This window comes from Sturnus vulgaris, chromosome 12 (assembly GCF_052056855.1).
Source record: "Sturnus vulgaris isolate bStuVul1 chromosome 12, bStuVul1.hap1, whole genome shotgun sequence".
NCBI lineage: Eukaryota > Metazoa > Chordata > Aves > Passeriformes > Sturnidae > Sturnus > Sturnus vulgaris.
Genome location: NC_142254.1, coordinates 20,345,455 through 20,364,156, shown reverse-complemented (window position 1 = coordinate 20,364,156; position 18,702 = coordinate 20,345,455). Strand labels below are relative to the sequence as shown.

Here is an 18,702-nt window from a genome sequence, read left to right as displayed (position 1 = left end):
GGCCAAAACCCACCGGCGGCGGAGAGGAGGGTCTGGCAGTGCGTGCCGGCGTGGGCACATGGAGGACGGGCAGCGTGGAGGAGGCACGGCGTGGCTGAGGCAGGACGGGCAGCAGCGGAGGAGCCGGAGAGGAGAGAGGTATTTGCCTTCGTTTCGCAGGGTGTGCGTGTGCGTGCATGTGTCTGTGCCAGGCTCTGCATCCCGGCCGGCTCCGCTCCGCTCAGCCTGCCCGCGGCCTCCCTGCCCATCCCTCCATCTCCTGCCTGGCCTGTCCCAAAGTCCTTCCCTGCCTGCTCCTCTGCCTGGTGTGGCCAGTCACAGGCTCCGGGTGCTGGCCAGGCTCGCCTTGGGGCTGCACGGAGACTCTGCCGCACGCGGGGCCACGAGCGAGGTTGTGGCTTTGTTTGGTTGGGCTTTGTCTGCTGCCGGCGGAGGGGCCGGGGCTGCCGGGGCTGCAGGAAGGAGGTGTGAGCCAAAGTCCTGCCGCCAGCAGCGCTGGCACGTGGGAAATGTGCCCGGCTCCCAGCCCGGAGCTGCCCCAGAGCACAGCCTGGCGGCTGGGGGAGAAGGAGAAAGGGAGGGTGGGCAGAGAGCCCTTGCATTCATCACCATGCTGGGGAGGAGGAGGAGGGAAGGGCAGGATTGCAGGACACAAGGAAGCTCGTGGTCCCGTGGCCAGGACTTGCGCGGGGCCGGGGTCGTGGCCGTGGGGTGCTGGGTGAAGGAGACGGGGTGTGAGTGGGTGTTTGTGTGAGGCTGGGGGTGTGGGGAGCTTTGGGGAGGGGGTTGAGGGTGCAGGGCAGAGACCTGGTGCTGCTGTGTGCCCTCCTGCCTGCCCGGGGTGAAGAGCAATGCTGGAGCCATTCCCAAGCCAGGAACAGCTTGAGAACACCGCTCCACTGGCACTGTGTGAAGTGGCTGCAAAAGAGTCCCCAAGGGCCACCAAACCTGGCCCCTGCTGGGGGCACTGAAAGGAAACAGGGATGCTGGCAACCCCAAATCTCACAGCATCCCAATTCCTACTGCTCTGCATCCCTGAAGGACCCCGGCTGTGCCCACCAGCACCCCTGTGCCCGGGGATGTCCACTCTGCACCTGTCCCAGCAGGACAAACCTCCCTCAGCACCCATCACCTGCAGGAGCTGGGCCAGGGATCCCAGCATCCAGTTTTGAGGGCATCAGCATGTCCCTGAGAGTGATGTGGAGTGAGGCAAGAGATGTCCCATCCCATCCCATCCCATCCCATCCCATCCCAGTGCTCCAGCATCGCTCACTGGACTGATCACTTGGGCACTCAGCTCTGAGCTGGAGGAGCAGCTCTGCCCATTCCTGCATTGGATATTGGGATCAAACACAGCAGCCCACTGCAGTCTGATCCCCAAAACGTCCAGGGAAGGATCCTGCACCTGGATGGCACCACCACAGCCTTTCCAGCTCCTGTCATTCCCCAAAGGATGAAGCCCCACGCCCGCCCTGCGCTGTATATAGCAGGGCCAACAGGGCAGGAATGCTCCCCGTGTCACGGGATGATCCCCCCATCTCCCCCTCTCCCTCGTTTTCCTCCGTATTTCACAGTTCCTGCTTCCTGCACAAGGCAGGGGTCTCCAGGGACTCCAGCCAGATGTTCTCTGCAGCACACCACATTGCTTTCCTAATGAAATATTCATGGAGCCTCTCCGCCTCTTGCCATGAAAGCCTTCTGCAGCTCCCAGCCATGGAAACGCTGCGCAGGCAGCATTCCTGCAAAGCCCCGGCCCCCTGCTTCCCGCTCGGCACCTCCACCTTCCTCTTCCTCCTCCCACCAGCGGTGCCGGAGCGCGGCTTTGTCCCCTCTCGCCTTGCAGGTGAGGACACAGCCAGAGCCACGTGTGGGGACACCGCTGTCCCCAAGCGTTGGCCCACCCCCAGGAGGGTCCCTCCGTGGCTGGGAGGAGGGGGCACGTGGATGCAGACCCCGGGGCACGGAGGGGTCTCACCAATCCCCTGCCCGTCCCGGTTCCCGGTGTTCCCGGTGTTCCCGGTGTTCCCAATGTTCCCAATGTTCCCGGTGCTCCCGGTGCTCCCCGCTCCCGCCGGCTCCCAGCCAGCCCGCGGCATTAGCGATGCTGTGCACTATAATCCAATTAGGTTGTTTATGCAAACAATCAGGTTTTATGTTTTGGTAAAAAGCTTAAATAACCTTAATCAAAGCGAAAGACCTGAAACTATCGCTGGCGGGGAGTGCGGGTTGGTGGGTGGTGGCAGGACCCTGTGCCTGCCTGGTGACACCCTGCCTGCCTGGTGACACCCTGCCTCCCTGGTGACACCCTGCCTGCCTGGTGACACCCTGCCCAGCTCACATCTCTGCCGACAGCCCCAGGGCTCAGCACCGAGGGCCACGTGGGAGCTGCTCTGCTCCATCCCAGAGGATCTGAGCTGTTCCACCAGTGCTGGGGGCTCCTGGTTCTTTTTATTGTCACACCCAGCAAGCCCCAGCCTGGCCCTGACGTCCTGGGACATCTTGTCACCTCTGTCCCTAAATGTAGGAGCACTGAGAGGTGACATGGTGCCAGGGAGATGCAGGAGATGCCAGCCAGTGACTGATGCAGCACACTGCCACCATCCCCCCTCACATCACCAGCTCTGGGTGCTCCAACAGCACCACAGCATCCCCAGCACCGGGAGAAAATCCCTGCAGCTCCAGTTCGGGTCAGTGTGAGGTGGCACAAGGGACTGTGCTGTGTCCCTGTGCCCATCCAGAGATGGCACAGGGAGCTGGGGAGCGGGGCTGGCTCTGGAGGGCCGTGCCCATGGCGCTGCCTCCTGCACACCCCGAGTTTCTGGAGGAGTAATAAGCTATGCATGTAGTGTAGAAATAAAACATGTTCTGCAGAACAAATGATGTTAATTTGCTGAGAGGCTCTGAAGCCGAGTATTAGCGAAATGCCTTGAGGGAGAGAGCGGCAGCTGTGCTGGAATTAATGGCAACGTGCCGAATTAGCACCGCTATGCATCATAGTCAGAGGGAAAAATTACCAGAGAGATGAGGAAAACAACCCTCTCTGTGTGCCAGCCCCAATCCCCCTGTGTGCCAGCCCTGACCCCTCCGTGTGCCAGCCCTGACCCTTCCGTGTGCCAGCCCTGACCCTTCTGTGTGCCCCAGAATTCCCGTGGGATGCCCGTGGGATGCCCTGGCCCTGCCCAGACACAGCACAGCTCACCCCGAGCCCAGCAGCCTCCCCTGCCAAGGTGTGTGTCCTCAGGACTGCTCTGCATCCCTCTGGGATGCTCAGCATGGCTCCTGGAGCTCTGAATCCCTTCTGACCAAACCACCCATTCCATCCCACCCCACTCCCAGGGATCATCTCCTCCAGGATCTGTATCCCCCTGGACCAAATAATCCATTCTATCCCACCCTGCTCCCAGGGATCATCTCCTTCTGGATCTGTATCCCTGCTGCTCCCCCATTCCTTCCCCTCCTTTCCGGGGTGTTATTCATCTCCTTGTGTGTTTATTCCTTCTCTTCATTGCCGGTGGTTGAGTGCCTAAAGTCTGTAGCTCCTCATTGATTCCTAGCAGTGCATCTGGTTCAGGCTCTGCAGCCTCCTCCGGAGCATCCGCCTCCCTCCCCCGCCGCCTTCCGCCCCCCTCGGCACGGCCGGGCTGCGGGAGCACGCTGTGGATGGGGCATTACCTCCTAATGGGCGCTTCCAGGAAATTCCACACCTCTGATGAATATTTCACTCCGACATCCCTCTCTGCAGGTCCCATGGTGCTGCTGTGTCTCATGGGAAGTTTGGTTTAGCCCTTGGGTGGCTGCATCCAAGGCTGTGCAGATGGCAGGGAGCAGTTATCCCAGCGGAGACTGGCGCTGGTGACATCCTGAGCCAGTGTTCCCCTGAATCCCTCATCATCCCCTGTGCCTGTTGCAGCTGGTGGCTGCTCATCCTCAGCCTAACACATCCCCAAAAATAAAACATCTCCCTATTGTCACCCTCAATTTTTTCTGCCATTTTTCCTCTGCAGGTCTCAGGACCGTAGGAGCTGCCCCAGCCTGGCTCTGGATGCCACTGTGCCACCCCTCCTGTTGTGGGACAATCCTGGGGCTGTGGTTCACGTGATGTGATGGATGTGGAGGTGCCACCAGCCTGGTCCTTGCTGGGATGTGCCAACAACTGCTGAGCACCAAATCCACTGGGATGTGGCAATGAGAATGGGATTTCCCCTGTGAGCCTCCTGCAGCTACCAGGATTCAGCTTTGTCCATGCAGAGGTTTATCCATGCAAGCACAAGTGGAGCTTTACCAAACATGTCCAGGCCCTGCTGGCAGCCTTGGGATTCTGCCTGGGAAGGAGGAACGTTCTCCCAGCCCTGCTCCAGACCATGGGAGCACAGGGGCTGATGCCAGCATCACCCAGGGGACCTGCATGGACACTCCAAGGGACCTGCTCTGCTCACTTGGAGCACCATCACCCTAATCCCAACCCTCCTCCACGTCCTGGGATGCTCTGTGTTGTCTGCCCCATCCCCACACCAGGAGCTCTGGGTGCCATCCCACCCTTCCATCCCCGAGGAAATGGGCTGGGAAATCCTGTCAAGGGGCTGTTTTTGGGGTGGGCTGGGGGAGCTGGGGGTGGTTTTGGGGGTGCTGGGTGCTGCGGGTGCCCGGGTGCAGGCGGGAGCTGCCGGTCACTGCCAGGTTACATCTGCCGGGGCACGCAAGAGTGACTCCAGATGCATTAGAAGTGCCGTGCTCCAATTTCAATTTCATCGTCTCACAATCATTTTCAGGCTCCTCTTAGTGCCACATTAACGAAGCCTGCTCGTTTGAATGCATAATTAGCCCAAGCATTCTACCTCGCTAATTTCGAAGCAAGGGGGGGGGAGAGAAGGGGGGGAATTTGCATATTAATTTAGCAGAGGGAGAGAAAAACTGTTTACCACTTGCTTCTTGCTGTTGATCACAGCGGACTTAACTCTTTCCCGGGTGCCATCTGGAGCTGCGGAGCCGGCGCCCAGCCGGCACGTGGGACGGGCTGCAAAGGTTACACACAGCAATTAAATCCTCCCGACCACCCGGGCTGCCCTCGGGAGCTCGCTGGGAATATCGGGCTTGCAGCTCCTGGGAACACAGGGCAGAGGAAAGGCGGCTGAGGTGGAGGTGGCAGCTCTAAGGTGTCCCCCAGCCCTCCTCCCCCTGTGGTTCCAGGCTGAAAAGTCACCCATTGTCACCCCCTCAGGGTAGCAGGGTCCCATCCCTGAGCTGTCGCTGCCATCCTTGGCGAAGCCAGTGAAGGGATTCCCAACAGTGTCATCCCTCCTGCAAAGAGTGGCTGGGTCCACCCTGTCACCCTCGGTGTGTCCCCTTCAAAGGGGCACATTTCTCTGATTTTTAATATCACCCACCCGTGACTGATGTTGGGTGAGCGTGTGCCTTTCCCAAAGCCCCTTTGCAGCGGGAGTGTCCCACGGAATCAGGGCACGCTGATCCCACAGATGCTGCCCACAAAGAGCACCCAGGGACCGGGGTGGGCAGAGCTGAGCACTGACAACTCCTTACAGCCCCCCAAACACCATCTCCCTTTGTTTGGGAGTCTGTGGGCGTCTTGAGCCGAGGTTGGAGGTAATTTGTCTGTCTCCTGCAGCGGGCTGTCATCTCGCATCTGTGAGCCAGTTCCATTTGCGCTGCCATTAAAAAAATCTCAGGTCTGACAGGTAGTAAAAAAAACATTAAAAATATAGCAACAGGATGTTGGGAATATCACGGGCTCGTCACAGCTGGACCACCCTCGCATCCAGCTATCACTGTCCAGGTATTGCTGGATGTGAGGGTGGCCGCAGCTTCAACCGGCCCTATTTTGGCCTTTGGACATGTATCCCCAGGGATATTCCCTCTGCAGCTCCATCCCAGCTCCCCAAAACGCCTTCCTCACCCCTGGAGACCGCCTGCCCCATCATCCACCCTGTCTCGCTGGCTCGGAGCCATCCCAGCGCGTCACAGCGATTTGGGGACACCTCCATCCCCGGCATCCCTGTGTGACTCCCACATCCCAGGGGGTTTATCCAGCCCCCTGCTCCAGGAGCGCGGAGCTGCAGGGAAGAGGCACATCCCAAACGTGGCTGTGGGGTCTCGGAGTGGCCGGAGCGGTGCCGGCGCTGCGGAGGAGCGCGGGGCTGGCTCGGAAAGGGTTAACAGTTGATTACAGCCTTTGTCTCCGCATCAGTGTACATAATGCGCCCGCATTTGCATACTGCAGTGTGCGCTCAATTAAAATGAACTTTTAATTTCTTCTAAGTAAATTACTTCTTCCCGCTACGTGACGCGCACAAAATGTCAGAATAATGGGAGAGCCTTAATGAGCTGGGAATGAGGGGCAGGGAGGGGAATGCTGGGGGCTCCGGCTCCCCTCTGGGCCACTCCTGCCGGGGGAAAGGATGGATCCTGCTCTCTTCTGCCTTCCCTGCTGGGCCACGGGACGTCCCTGCTGCCAGGATGTCCCCTGGGCAGGGCAGGGGTCGTCACCTCCTCCCCATCGCCTCCTCCTGCCCGTGTTCCTGCAAGGAACGGAGCTCTCCGGGTCCTGCCTTCATCCCGGCACCCAGGGATGTGTGAGACAAGAATATCCATCCGTGCCACGGGTTTGCTCATCCAGGGATGTGTAGGGGCACAGGAATATCCATCCCTGCACAGATTTGAGCTCTCCAGGTCCTGCCCCAGCCCCCAGGGATGTGTGGGACACAGGGATGTCCCTGCACGGAGCTGAGTTCTCCAGGTCCTGCTCGCATCCTGCCACTCCGCACCCTCCCAAAAACGCTTCCTGGGGCATTTCCTTCCCAGGCGGCCTCGCAGCACCCCAGGGAGCCCCAGCCCGCTCTGTCCTTCCCTCGGGGGATGCTCGGGGAGGGACACGGAGCCCCCGCCCCATCGTGTCCGCGGGGGCCAGATGGCAGGCGAGATTACTGGAATTTGATTTTCAGATAAATCACAAACCTGGATGAGCGAGTGCTGCTCCAGATGCATTATCCGTAATCCCCTGGAAGGGAACCTTTCGGAGGAGACGGTCCCCGTGCCAGCTCGGCAGCAGCTGGGTAATCCCAGCCCGCACAGCCCGGGGGGATCAGCTGCTGCCCCGCGCTGTGTCACCCGTGCTCGCCACGACCCACATTCGGTCCCGCCGAGCCCGGCCGGGAGCAGATGGAGCCAGATGGAATCACACCAGGAGCACACGGGCACCAGGACGAGCCCGTGCCCGCGGTGCCCGTGCCCGGCTGGCACACCCGCTCTGCTCAGCGCCGCGGGAGGAGGGTGAGGGGGACAGGGGGTCTGTGCCGGGCTCCCCACATCTCATTTCTCCCAGGAAGTGATGCCCAGAGCGCCCCAGTGCTGCCGGCGTGGGGGGCATGGAGACCCCCCTCTCCTCTCAGCCCACCACGCCTGTCCAGCATCCCTAAATCCTAAAGATGCACCTCCACTGATCCCACAGATGAACTGGGATGTGGGAATGACTCCCAGGCTGGTGAAGCTGCTGTGGAGGATGAGAGAAGGGCCCGGCACCCATGGGGGCTGCTCGAACCCCTCCCTGGGGTGCTGGCTGCTTTGGGCTGCTCAGGGGAACGGGCACCACGGAGCTGGGAAGAGCGAGCCCCAGAATTTCTAGGGGGGCTCAGGGCCACGCTGGGGGCTCTCCCATGGTTTGGGGACAAGTTTTGGGGGCACATTGAGTTTTGGAGATTCTGAGTTGGACACATCTTCCTTGACCTCAGGTTTGACCCATCCCCACCTGCTTGCTGCAGCTCCTCCTCTCCTTCAGCAGCACAAATTCAGGATCCCCCCCGAATAAAAGGGGTGGGGATTCAAAGTGCAGCACAAAGTCCCCCTCTGGACACCCTGCCTGGCCAAGCACGGTCGTGGACCCTGGGGGTGACCCCGGTTTCCCAGGTGGTGGTGGCAGGTTGTGCCCACCTGGCAAGGAACATCCATCACCCTCCAGGAATGGCAAAGGCAGCCCTGGCACAGTGCAGAGCCGTGGCTGGAGAATGTGCTGATCAATGGGTGCTTAAACCTGAGCCTGCACCTCCTCCCCGGGGCCAGGGGGGCTGGGGGGGCCAGGGGGAGGTGACAGATATTAATTCCTCTTCATCTCCTGAAGGAAAAGGGGATGGGAAAAGTGGGTAGGGAAAGCAAAGCTTTGTCTGGCTCCAGGGTGGTCTGGGAATGTCACCATTGTGCACCAGGATGGTCCTCACACACCTCCAGGTGTGTCCCAAAACGACAATCCCAACCATGTTCCCCCCAAAAGGGAAGGGCCCCCAGGCTGTGTGTGACACTGAGTTCATTAACAAACGTAAATTTGTGGGGGTCAACAGAAACTCCAAACCACGGCCATTGCTGGACTCGGCTTTTTATTTTCCCAACCCTCCTCTGTTTGTTCCCTCCCTTTGGAGGGAATGGCAGTTCATCTCCCCAGGGTGGTGGCCAAGCTTCCAGAGCTGCTGGTCCCTCTCCCTGGGCTGGTGATCCCTCTCCTCAGTCATGATCCCTTTCCCAGGCCGCTGGTCCCTCTCCTTGGTTGTCACCACCTTCCCAGTCTGTTCCCCACCTCTCCATGGTGGCAGAGCTGGGATGCAGCCCCTCCTCACCGAGGGCAGGCATTTCAGGCATTTCCCATCCCTCACCCCCCTTGCTGGGCTCGGTGCTCCCCCAGACCCCCGGCAGGTCCCGGTGGCAGCCAGGGAGCACGCGCCAGCTTTCCCCCCAACGCCAAAATTTACATTGAACCACAAATTAATTTCATAATTTTTTCCTCTCTAATTATGCCAACATCTGCTGCGAGGCCCAAGCTGTGCGCATGCATTTTAATACATCCCTCCCCCCGCCTCTCTCAGCACTGAACTTTTCCGTAATTATCACCAGGAGAAGGGCTCCTTTCTGCAGGAGGGAGAGGCGAAGGCTGGCGGCGAGCAGAGCACACGGAGCGAGGTGCAGGCAGGGGCTGTGCCCACCCTGTGGGCTGCCATCAGCCTCTGCTGAGCTGTGGGGACTTATTTCCAGGAGAAAAGGGAAGGAGAAGGGATGAGGCTGCTCCAGAGGCAGCTGGGGACAGCAAAGGGGCAGCAGGGACCCTCCATGTCCGGCGAGCTGCGCCCTGTGCCGGGATGGGGCTCCCAGGACAGCTCTGTCCCAGGGATGCTCCTCCCCAGCCCTGGAGAGCAATTCCCTGCTCTCCCCGGGGACATGGAAAGGTCCTGCCCATGGACACCTCGGTCCTGCTGTCACCCCGCCACCCTGTTGGGGTGAAGCTGGTGGCGTGCCAGCCCTGTCACATTCCCACTGCACGCTGCTCCCACTCAGGGAGATGTTTCATGGCCTCGCTGGAAGATGCAAAAGGTCATTTGGCTGCCAAGTAATTAAACCTGGCAATTATCAATGTAGAGCAGCGAGCTCCTGGCTTGGCGGGAGCTCCGGGGATGCCACGGAAGGGAGGGGCAGAAATGGGGCAGTGGGACAATGGGGACAATGCACATCCCCCGTGCTGGGACCTCACCTCCTGCACAGGCAGCACCTCCGGAGAGCCCACGGGGCTGCCACGCTCTCATTAGAAAGTTCATCAAGTGTTTTAATTAAAAGGTGAGGAGATGAAGGTGTTGCTTGGATACAGGATGAGCTTGGCTGCGGTGCTCCAAGGAGGAACATCCTGCTCGGGGCGGGGATGCACGGATGCCCCAGATCCGGGCAGCAGCAGCAGCTCGGAGCTGCCTCTGGATTGGGAAGAGCCCGATCCTGCCCGGGGCTGAGCGCTGGGTGTGCCACAATCCAGGGCACCCATGGCACGACCCAGGGCGTGCAACCACTTTTCCCTTTTCCCTTTCCCTGCCTCCAGGCACCCACCCCCTGCAGCATCACCCCGGGGGCCAGCGGGGCCATCCCGCAGCGTGCCCGAGGTGCCCGGGGGTGCCACCCCCGCTGCTCCCGTGGTAGCCCAGGTGTGCCAGCAGGAGCGGGGCCGCGCAGCCCCGCTCTGCTGCTGCCGCCCGCCCGCCGCGCAGCCGGAGCAGATGGCAGGCGACAGAAGCTGCCGATGAATAATACACGTCTAATGAGCGCCGCTCCCGCCGCCGCCGCTGCCCCGCACGCCCCATCTGCTCCCGCCACCTCCGGGTGCTGGCCCTGGCACCCAGGGGTCCTGCCCCACACCCTGATGTGTGCCTGGTATCCATCAATCCTGCCCCACACCCTGCCATGTCCCTGGCACCCATCAATCCTGCCCCACACCCTGATGTGTGCCCAGCACCCATCAATCCTGCCTCACACCCTGCCATGGCACCCATGGGTCCTGCCCCACACCAGGGTCCCTCCTGGCACACACGGATTCATCCCCACGCCCTGCCATGCACCGGGCACTCAGAGCTGCTCCTACCACCCTGTGGATGCTGAGGCAAGGGAACAGCCCAGGGAAGAGTGCTGGCCACCAAGCAGGGTCTGTGGCTGGCAGGGAAGGAGCATTTGGGTGCCACAACATATGGCAGCCAGATCCGTGCTGCCAGGGAGAGGAGTCAGGATGGGGATCAGCTTCCCAAGCCTGTCCATCCCACAGGCTGACTGAGGCTCTGAGGGGGCTGCTTCCCTGCCTGGGGGCTCTCTGGCACCTGGGAGCCCTGAGTTTCTCCTAGTGAGGAGCATACAGGTGAATTCTCCATCACCTGGACAGGAGGATTCTGGCCCTCCAGTCCTGGGATGCTCCACTCCCAAAGGTTTGTACCTCCATGCCCCGGGCTGAGCTCCCACCCATCATCATCATCATCATCCTCCTCCAGCCAAGCTCCCCCCTTGGCTCCCCTCTCCCAGCCTGGAGCAGCACAGGTCAGTGGGCACTCAGACCCAGCACCTCTGGAAGGGGAGGAGGAGGGTGGAAAACAAAACGCTGATGGATTGTAAAGCTATTGAAGTGCCAGCGAGTAAACTCCATATTTTTAACGGCATTTAAATGCCTCCAAGCAGATTAATAAGGTCTAGGTAATAGCAGCACCAGTCTATATTTATTCTATCTTAAACGCCAGTTTGTCAGGCTGTATTAATATTGATGGTGAGGCTTGGATTGAGGACAGGAAACGCTGGGACTTCACTTTATCTCTCCCAACCAGGCTGCTCAGCCCCTTTATCAGGGCTGCGGCTGCGGCAGCAGCTGCCTCTTCAAGGGCTCAGCGCATCCCCTCTCCCCCCCCCAACTCCCTCTTTTTAATCAGAGGAGGAGAAGTTGCTGGCTTGATCGTTCCATTTTTATCTCTTTTATTTACTCCATTTTCATGTCTTTCAGTGCATATTTTATTCTCATCAAGGCAGGACCATTGATAGCTTAAGCTGTGTCCCCCCCGGCTCCCTCCATGAGCTTGGCTGGGAAGGACGAGGGGTAATTACCAGGGAAGAGCCCTCGCCACCCTCCCCTGCTGCCCCACGGCAGCCACACACAGAGTGGCCCCCCAGGAGGGGCTGAGCTGCTTTTTTGGGGGGGTATGGGGGGAGCAACCACTCCTCACCCAGCCTCGGGGGACCCCCCCGCCCCCCAGCCCCTCCAATGTCTCTTACTGCTCTCAGTGCTGCTGCAGAGGGTCCCGTGCCCACTGCCACCAACCCCTCACCCCACTCCATTCTGCCCCACTGGGCACCCCAAAAACTCCTTCAATATCTGCTGGGCTCCCTGGGGCTCTGCCATGTGGGGAGAACCCACTGAGTTCTCACCCCAAACCTGCTACGGGCCGAGGCGAGGCTGAGAACAAACCCCGATTTCTTCCTGAATATTCCCCAAAGCCCAGATTCCTGCCTGGCTCTTCGCTGCCAGCATTTGAAATGCAAAATACTCTGGGTCTTGATTAATGCTACACAAATCATCCAGCTGGGGAGCAGCCGTGTGCCCACGTGGCTGGGCCATGGGGCGCTCCCCGAGCCCGGAATATTCACAGCAAACTCTGCAGCCCTTCCTTCCCCTGCAAGGCTGGGAAAAGTGATGCAGAGGGAATTTGCACATGATTTCAGATGGGGTAGAGCGCTGGCTCCGCGGGTAATGAATGCAAAATAATCATAATAAATGTTAATTGAGGGAGGAGGGAGGCAGCCTGGCGTGGGGTTTGGAGATAGTCTGGAAAAATTCATGTGGAGAGCAGGATAGGATGGGATAGCCTGGGGGGTGCTGGGTGTCTCAGGGATGTCCAAGAATGCTGAGTTTCCATGGGATGCCTGAACCCACAGGACACACAGGAACGCTGGGACAGTCCATTTCCCACCTTGAATGGCCACAAATCCTTGTTCCCACATGACCCCGACGGGGATGTGCTGGGAGTATCCCTGTCCTCTCCCCACAGCAGCTGGTGGCTCCCAGGGCTTTGGGCACCGTGAGTGGAGCAGCCCCTGCTCCCCATCACCCTCCAGCACTGGTAAAGCGAATAAGTTGAATTTAGCAGCCATTAGTCCTGGAAACATCAAAGGGTTCCTCTGCCGGAAAATGAAAATCCTCATTAACTAATAAAAAGCCCATCGCTCACTCTGCCTTTAATATAATTAACACCAGCCAAGACTTCAATTAAGGTTTTATCCAAACTTCAAAATGCCACTCTCTCTCTCCCCCCCCCCCCCCCCCCCCCATAATTATGGCAGACACAGCAGCTCCAGCCTTTCCTGGGATCCTCCAGCCTTCTCTGGGATCCTCCAGCCTTCCCTGGGATCCTCCAGCCGTGCACACTCCAGGACAGCGTCACTGCCGAGGCTGCGGTGTGAACATCCCAAATAGGAAATGTTTGTGCTTGGCAGGAGCCGGGGGTTCTGTCGGGTGCCTCTGACTTCAGCAGGGAAGAATGCAGCCGGGAGGGAGTGGGATGCTGGGCGGTGGGAACGGGCCGGTTCTCAGCACTCCCCTCCCTGCGGAGGCCGGGTCTCACTCCAGGGATGGGGAGGTCAAGGGATGGCAAAGCCTCGAGTTGTGCTCACAGGGATGTGTCATCCTGTCCCCTCAGCAGCACCGCGGGTGGGTGGAGGTGGCCAAGGACACGTCAGGGGGATGCCTGAATTCCCCAGGGAATGCTGAGTGCCCCGGGGACGTGCAGGGATGCTGGGTGTCCAGGAATACAGGGATGGTGGGTACCCAGGGATGCTGGGTACCACAGGGATGCAGTGATGCTGGATGAGCAGGGGATTCAGGGATGCTGGGTACCCCATGGATGCTGGGTACCCCATGGATGCTGGGTACCCCATGGATGCTGGGTGCTGTGCCCATTGCAGGACCGCACTTTGGCCACCCCGGATGGTCACAAGCCCTTGCTGCCACATGATCCTGGCGGGGATGGGGTGGGAGGTGCAGCGGGTCAGTGCTGCCATCCCAGCAGCCAGCACGGACAAGGAAGAGCCCGGCTGGACGCTCTGGGGCAGCAGAGGCGGCAGGAGACGGACACACAGACACACAGATGGCCGCTCTCTCGGAGAGACGGCACCGTAATCCTCCCCATGGGTCCCATTATCATCCCTATCTGGTGAAAAAACTCTCATCCTGGATGTGTCTAATCCTAATCACTCCCTATCGCCCAGGACCACTTCAGACGGGCCAGACGGACAGACGAGGCCTCTCCTGCCCGGAATATCTGCACAGGCAGCCCCCGGGGGGGACAGAGGGGGGGACAGGCCACCCCTTCGCTCCTAATCCCTCGGCGAGCCCTTCATTTAAAAGGGGATTTGCTGTTTATTCCCTCCGCAGGCTCCACGATCATCACAGGGGTCAATATCTGAGCTGGGAGAGCCTCGTTAAAACACGAGAGTGGTGTGTTAATTGGGGGACAATGCTGAGGGGGGCTGGGAAATGAACTGGATGGTTTCCAAACCCCAGAGCATCCCTTGGGCTCAGTGCCTGCAATGAAAGGCTCGGGTCTCTGTGGCTGGGGATGTTCCCAGAAATCCTTTGACCTTCCCAAAACACCCAGAGGTGGTGAAATCCATCCTGGGGGGTGTGTGCTGTGACACCAACCCCTCCCGCAGGTATTTCCTTGGTGAGAGGCTGAGATTTGGGCACCACACGCCCCCTCTTGCACATTTAATCCCCCCTTCCCCTGCTCCCACATCCATATTTATGGCAGGGACGGGCACGGGTCAGGAAGGTCGTCACTTGGGGGGGGGGGAGGGTCTCCTTCTGCCCACCCAGCCCCGGGGGCGTGCCTGGGGCTGCTGGGGGGGTGGGGATTAAATCCAGAAGGGAAAATATCCTGCAGCAGGTGCAGCTTGCGACAGGTCTGAACGGCTGCCAGCCGGCTCGGAAATCCCAAACACATCTGTGCTCATCAGTTGGACACCAGATGGGCCCCGGGTTTGTATTTTGGGCTGGGGTTATTTGGGGGGGGGTTGGGTAAGGCTGGAGGGGGGGCTGGCTGCTCCAGCCCGGGATGCTCACACCCCGCCTGCATTCCCTCATATTTATCCTGGTATTTTTAGCCTGTTTTATCAGCTGGAGGTCAGGGCCCTCTTGGGATGAGGGGCAGGTTGGGGCCACAGCAGAGCTCACAGCCAGGCACCACAGCTTTGTGAGTCCTGGCTCTGTCCCCAGCCTCTCCCCACATCCCCCGGGGACACCCTCTCCTTGCACCCTTTCCTTGCACCCATCAGATGGGAGCTGCAGAGCCCTGCCTGCATTAAAGGTGCTAAAAGTTATCAACTCTCATTATTCTTATCCACAGCTGCACATCTAATTCCCTGGTGGATTAGGGCCATCCCAGCACCAAGAGCATCTCATGTCCATGCCAGTGTCCTCCTGGCCCTGGCATCAGGGATGGCTGGATCCTTCCAGGCTGGTGGCTCCAAACTCTCCTCAAGCCAAATTGTGCTGGGGCCAGTCCTGTGCACCCCAGCTCTGTTCACCCCAGATCCATCCATCCATCATCCATCCATCCATCCATCCATCCATCCATCCATCCATCCATCCATCCATCCATCATCCATCCCAGCCCCACAGGATGAAGCTGGAGCTCCGAGCCTGCTCCCTGTGGCAGCAGATGCAGCTCTGCAGCCTCCCAGCTCCTGGCTATTTTTAGGAGGCTGGCTGTGGCTAAATCTGGTGCCGTGTGGGCTCGAGGCTTCCTGGCCGTGTGGCTGCTGCCCTGTGAGTCTCTTTTGGGTTCTGTGTGTCCCCGTGGGAGCTGGGAGCACCATGGGCGCACTCGGGACAGCGCTCCCTGGCCAGGGCGTGCTGAGAGTGGGACGTGCAGGATGAGAAAACATCCCAGAGCAGGGATGGCTGCAGCAGGAGAGAGGTTTTGTAGCCTCGAGTGAATGTGGGGGACACCAGGGAAACACCAGCACCTCCTACCATGTTTAACAACTCCTGAGTGTCAGGAGAGAGGGACAAGCCCTGACCCCAAGCGCAGTGATCCCGTGAGGATCCCTGATGCCTTCAGTGGCAGGGTGATGCCACCACCCAGCCCTTCCTTCCCCCGGGGCTGGGGCCACCAGGGCACCTCTTCCCTCCCTGTCCCTCCCCGGCCCCGCGGCCCAGCCGAGCTGGGAGCTCATGGTCGCTTTGATAAGAGGAGAAAGCTGTTGAATACAGAAATGTGGCTGTGGGAAGTGGAGCCAGCAGAGCCTGGAGGAGGAGGAGGAGGATGTGCCTTCTTCAAGTCGGGCTTCTGCCCAGTATTGAGAAGGGTTCTTTTTCTTTCCTCTATGTCGTCCCCCCAGTCCCACTGCTCCTGTGCATGTACAGACCCATCCCTGTCCCCTTCCTCATCATGGTATCTGTCCCCATCCCTACCTCCATCCCTGTCCCCATCTCTATCCCTGTCACTGCCCCCATCCCAATATCTTTCCTCATTCCCATTCCCGTCCCATCCCATCCCATCCCATCCCATCCCATCCCATCCCATCCCATCCCATCCCATCCCATCCCATCCCATCCCATCCCATCCCATCATTTCCATCCCCAGCGGTGCCCGCAGAGCCCCGGGGGTGCTCAGGGTGGCAGTGCCCGGGGCGCAGAGCCCAGCTCCCCTTCAGGGCCCGGCCGCGCATCCCCGCGGCTGCCGACGGCCGCTGCTCTCCCCTCTCCCCCTCCCCTCTCTCTCCCTTTCTGAAAATTGATAATTAACCTTTTGTCCGTGGGGCTGTTGTGTTTATTTGGCGCAGGCGGCTGCAGGGCGCTGATATGGAAATCGCAGCCGGCAGCCAGCTCCCGTCCCCCCGCAATCTGCAGCCGCGCACAGCCGCTGGGCAGAGATAAGCAGGTGCTTATTCACAGCCCCGCAGCTGCCGCCGAGGGCAGCCCTACCTGATCACTCCAATCTCAGTGAAAAACTACTTGAGGTTGGGCTCCCGCGATGGAGAGAGGCGATAGGGATGCGCCAGACAGCTCCCCCGGCTCCCGCTTCGCCTCCCCGCGCCGCCTGCCTCCCTCTGCCCGCGTCCTCTCCGCTCCCTCCGTCTCCCTGCTCTGTCTTCCCTCTTATCTCCCTCTCCACATCCCTTTGATTTCTTTTTTTTTTTTCCTTAAAGAATTTGTCTTTGTGTTCCCTGTGAACTCCCATCTCCCTGGCTTGGCCATCGCTCTCCTTCCCATTCCCAACTCCCGTCTTTGCTCCTGAATCCCCATTTCCCTGGGCTGGAAGAGGCAGATTTAAGTATCGGTGTAGAAAACCCCCATCCCAACTCCAGGCTGGGGCCGTGCCCCCATCCCAGCCCCTTTTGGGATGTGCTGCTCTCAGTTTGGTTCCGGCAGCTGCCGGTGATGTTTTCCTCACCGGTTGTTGCTGTCGCTTCTTTTTCCCTCTTGTTCCCCCACCCATCGCTTTCACATGGAAAGGGGAAGGCAGTGGGGCACTGCAGGCAGTGGGGCACATGAGCAGGGGGCATTTCCAGCCCTGGGGAAGCGTGCCGTGCCATCCTGTGCCATCCTGTGCCGTGCCATCCTGTGCCATCCTGTGCCGTGCCATGGCGTGTCCCGCCAAGCACGGCCCCGGTACTGTGTGAAGGTGGCAAGACCTCACCCGCCCCCCGGGGCTTTCTGCCCTGCTTCCCCCACCTCGCTGTGAGTGTGGGGGCGGTGGGAGCCCGTCCTGCTTCTCTTTTAGCAGGGGAAGTTCCTGCTCGGCAGCCAGAGCAGCTCTGACTCAGACAGAAACCGGCCGGGAGCACCGGCGGGTTCCCGGAGCGTGGGCGGGAGGGGTCACCTGTGACGGGGCAGACCCCACAGCCCAGGGGTTCCCCCATGCCAGGGTGGGCCCTCCACCCCCAGCAGTTCCTGTCTGTGTTAGGACACCTCAGATATTTCCCCTCACCGTGCCAGACCCCGGGATCCCAGGGGTTCCCCTCCCTCCGTGAGTCAGAACTCTGATCCCAGGGGTCCCCCCTCCTCCAAGCCAGATCCAGGTCCCGGGGGTTCCCTGCACTGTGGGGCAGAGCTCAGGGGTCTCCCCCACAGCGGGGCATTCCCTGGCAGCCCGGCCCCTGCAGCTGCCCGGGCAGGTGCTCTCTGTTTCCTGGCTTCCAGAGGGGTGACACGGGGACACGGGGCTGCAGCTGGGTGGGATTTTCCTGGCCAGCCCTGAAACCCTCTTGTTTTGACTCGCTGCCCTGGGACACTCCCCAGAAGCGGCCGCTCTCTGTGTCCCGTGGTGAGCCTGGCCCTGGCCAAGGGGCAGCTCGGCAAAACCCCGAGCAATGACACAGAGCCCACCTGGGCTGGCCAGAAAGAAAAAAGGAAGAAGCCAGAGCCTGAAAAACAGCTGGAAACTCTGCCAAAACCTCTGCCAGCCTTTAGTCCACACTCAGGCTGCTGTGCCCATGCTGGTGGGGCACGGGCATCTCCAGGATGGGTAGAATGGAGCTGGGGTGTCCCAGCATTGCTGGGATGCAGGATGTGGGGCTGGGGTGGAACTGTGCTGGGGACAGCTGTGCCATTTCCCCCCAGACACACGGTCCTGGAAGGGTCAGGCTGTGGTTTGTAGCTTGTGGCCCTTTCCCCAGCACATCAGCCCCGTGCTGGGGCTTCCCCTCATCTCCCTGCAGCACCCAGACCGTGCTCGATGTCCCCTGGGGCTCAGGGCTGCACCCGCAGGGCAGAGACCTTGCCGGTGACACCCAGCTTTGCCCCCACACCCCCATACTCCGGCACCTTCCTCCTCACTTACACCCGTCCCTTCCTGGCCCCCCCGAGCCCTGGGCGGGGGGCACAAGGCGGGGAGCCCCGGGTACCATCTGCAGGAGCCCAGGTGGCCGCCGAGACGCGCCATCTGCTCAGCCACCTTCGGGGACCGTGCTGCTGTATTTTTAGGACACATTTCCTCCCTCCCTCCCACCTGCAGCCCAGAGCTGCCTTTCGGGTTTCTAACAAGTTGTTTCTCTCTCACTGGCAGCTCTTGGGGAGCCCAAACGCTGGCGCTGAGGGGCCTGGCTGGGGGGTGCAGGGATGGGGTGCACAGGGGGGGTCACCCCAAGTGCTGAGGAGGTCGGGGTGGTGCTGCAGCTGCAGATCAGGGCAGCAGCTGTGGGAAAACTTCATCCCACGGATGATCCCAGGAAAAGGGGCTGCAGCGAGGGGGGCGAGCCCCGTGTCGGTGCCAGGCTGTAAATGGAGAGCCACGCCACACCTTGCCATGCAGGCCGTGCCATGCACGGTGCTGCCTGTGCCAAGGTGACCAGGACAGCCGTGCTGTGCCATGCTGTGCCATGCCAGCCCTGCCGTGCCACGCTGCACCACGCCAG

General features: G+C 60.3%; 1 long non-coding RNA gene across 1 annotated transcript; it reads left to right on the top strand.

The window, feature by feature from the left end:
• The first annotated feature begins 16 nt into the window (after nucleotides 1-16).
• LOC148222425 (uncharacterized) lies at nucleotides 17-6,267 on the top strand. The gene is made up of 2 exons (XR_015806174.1): nucleotides 17-138; nucleotides 4,005-6,267. It is a non-coding gene; the product is annotated as an uncharacterized LOC148222425 (long non-coding RNA).
• The last annotated feature ends 12,435 nt before the right edge of the window (nucleotides 6,268-18,702 follow it).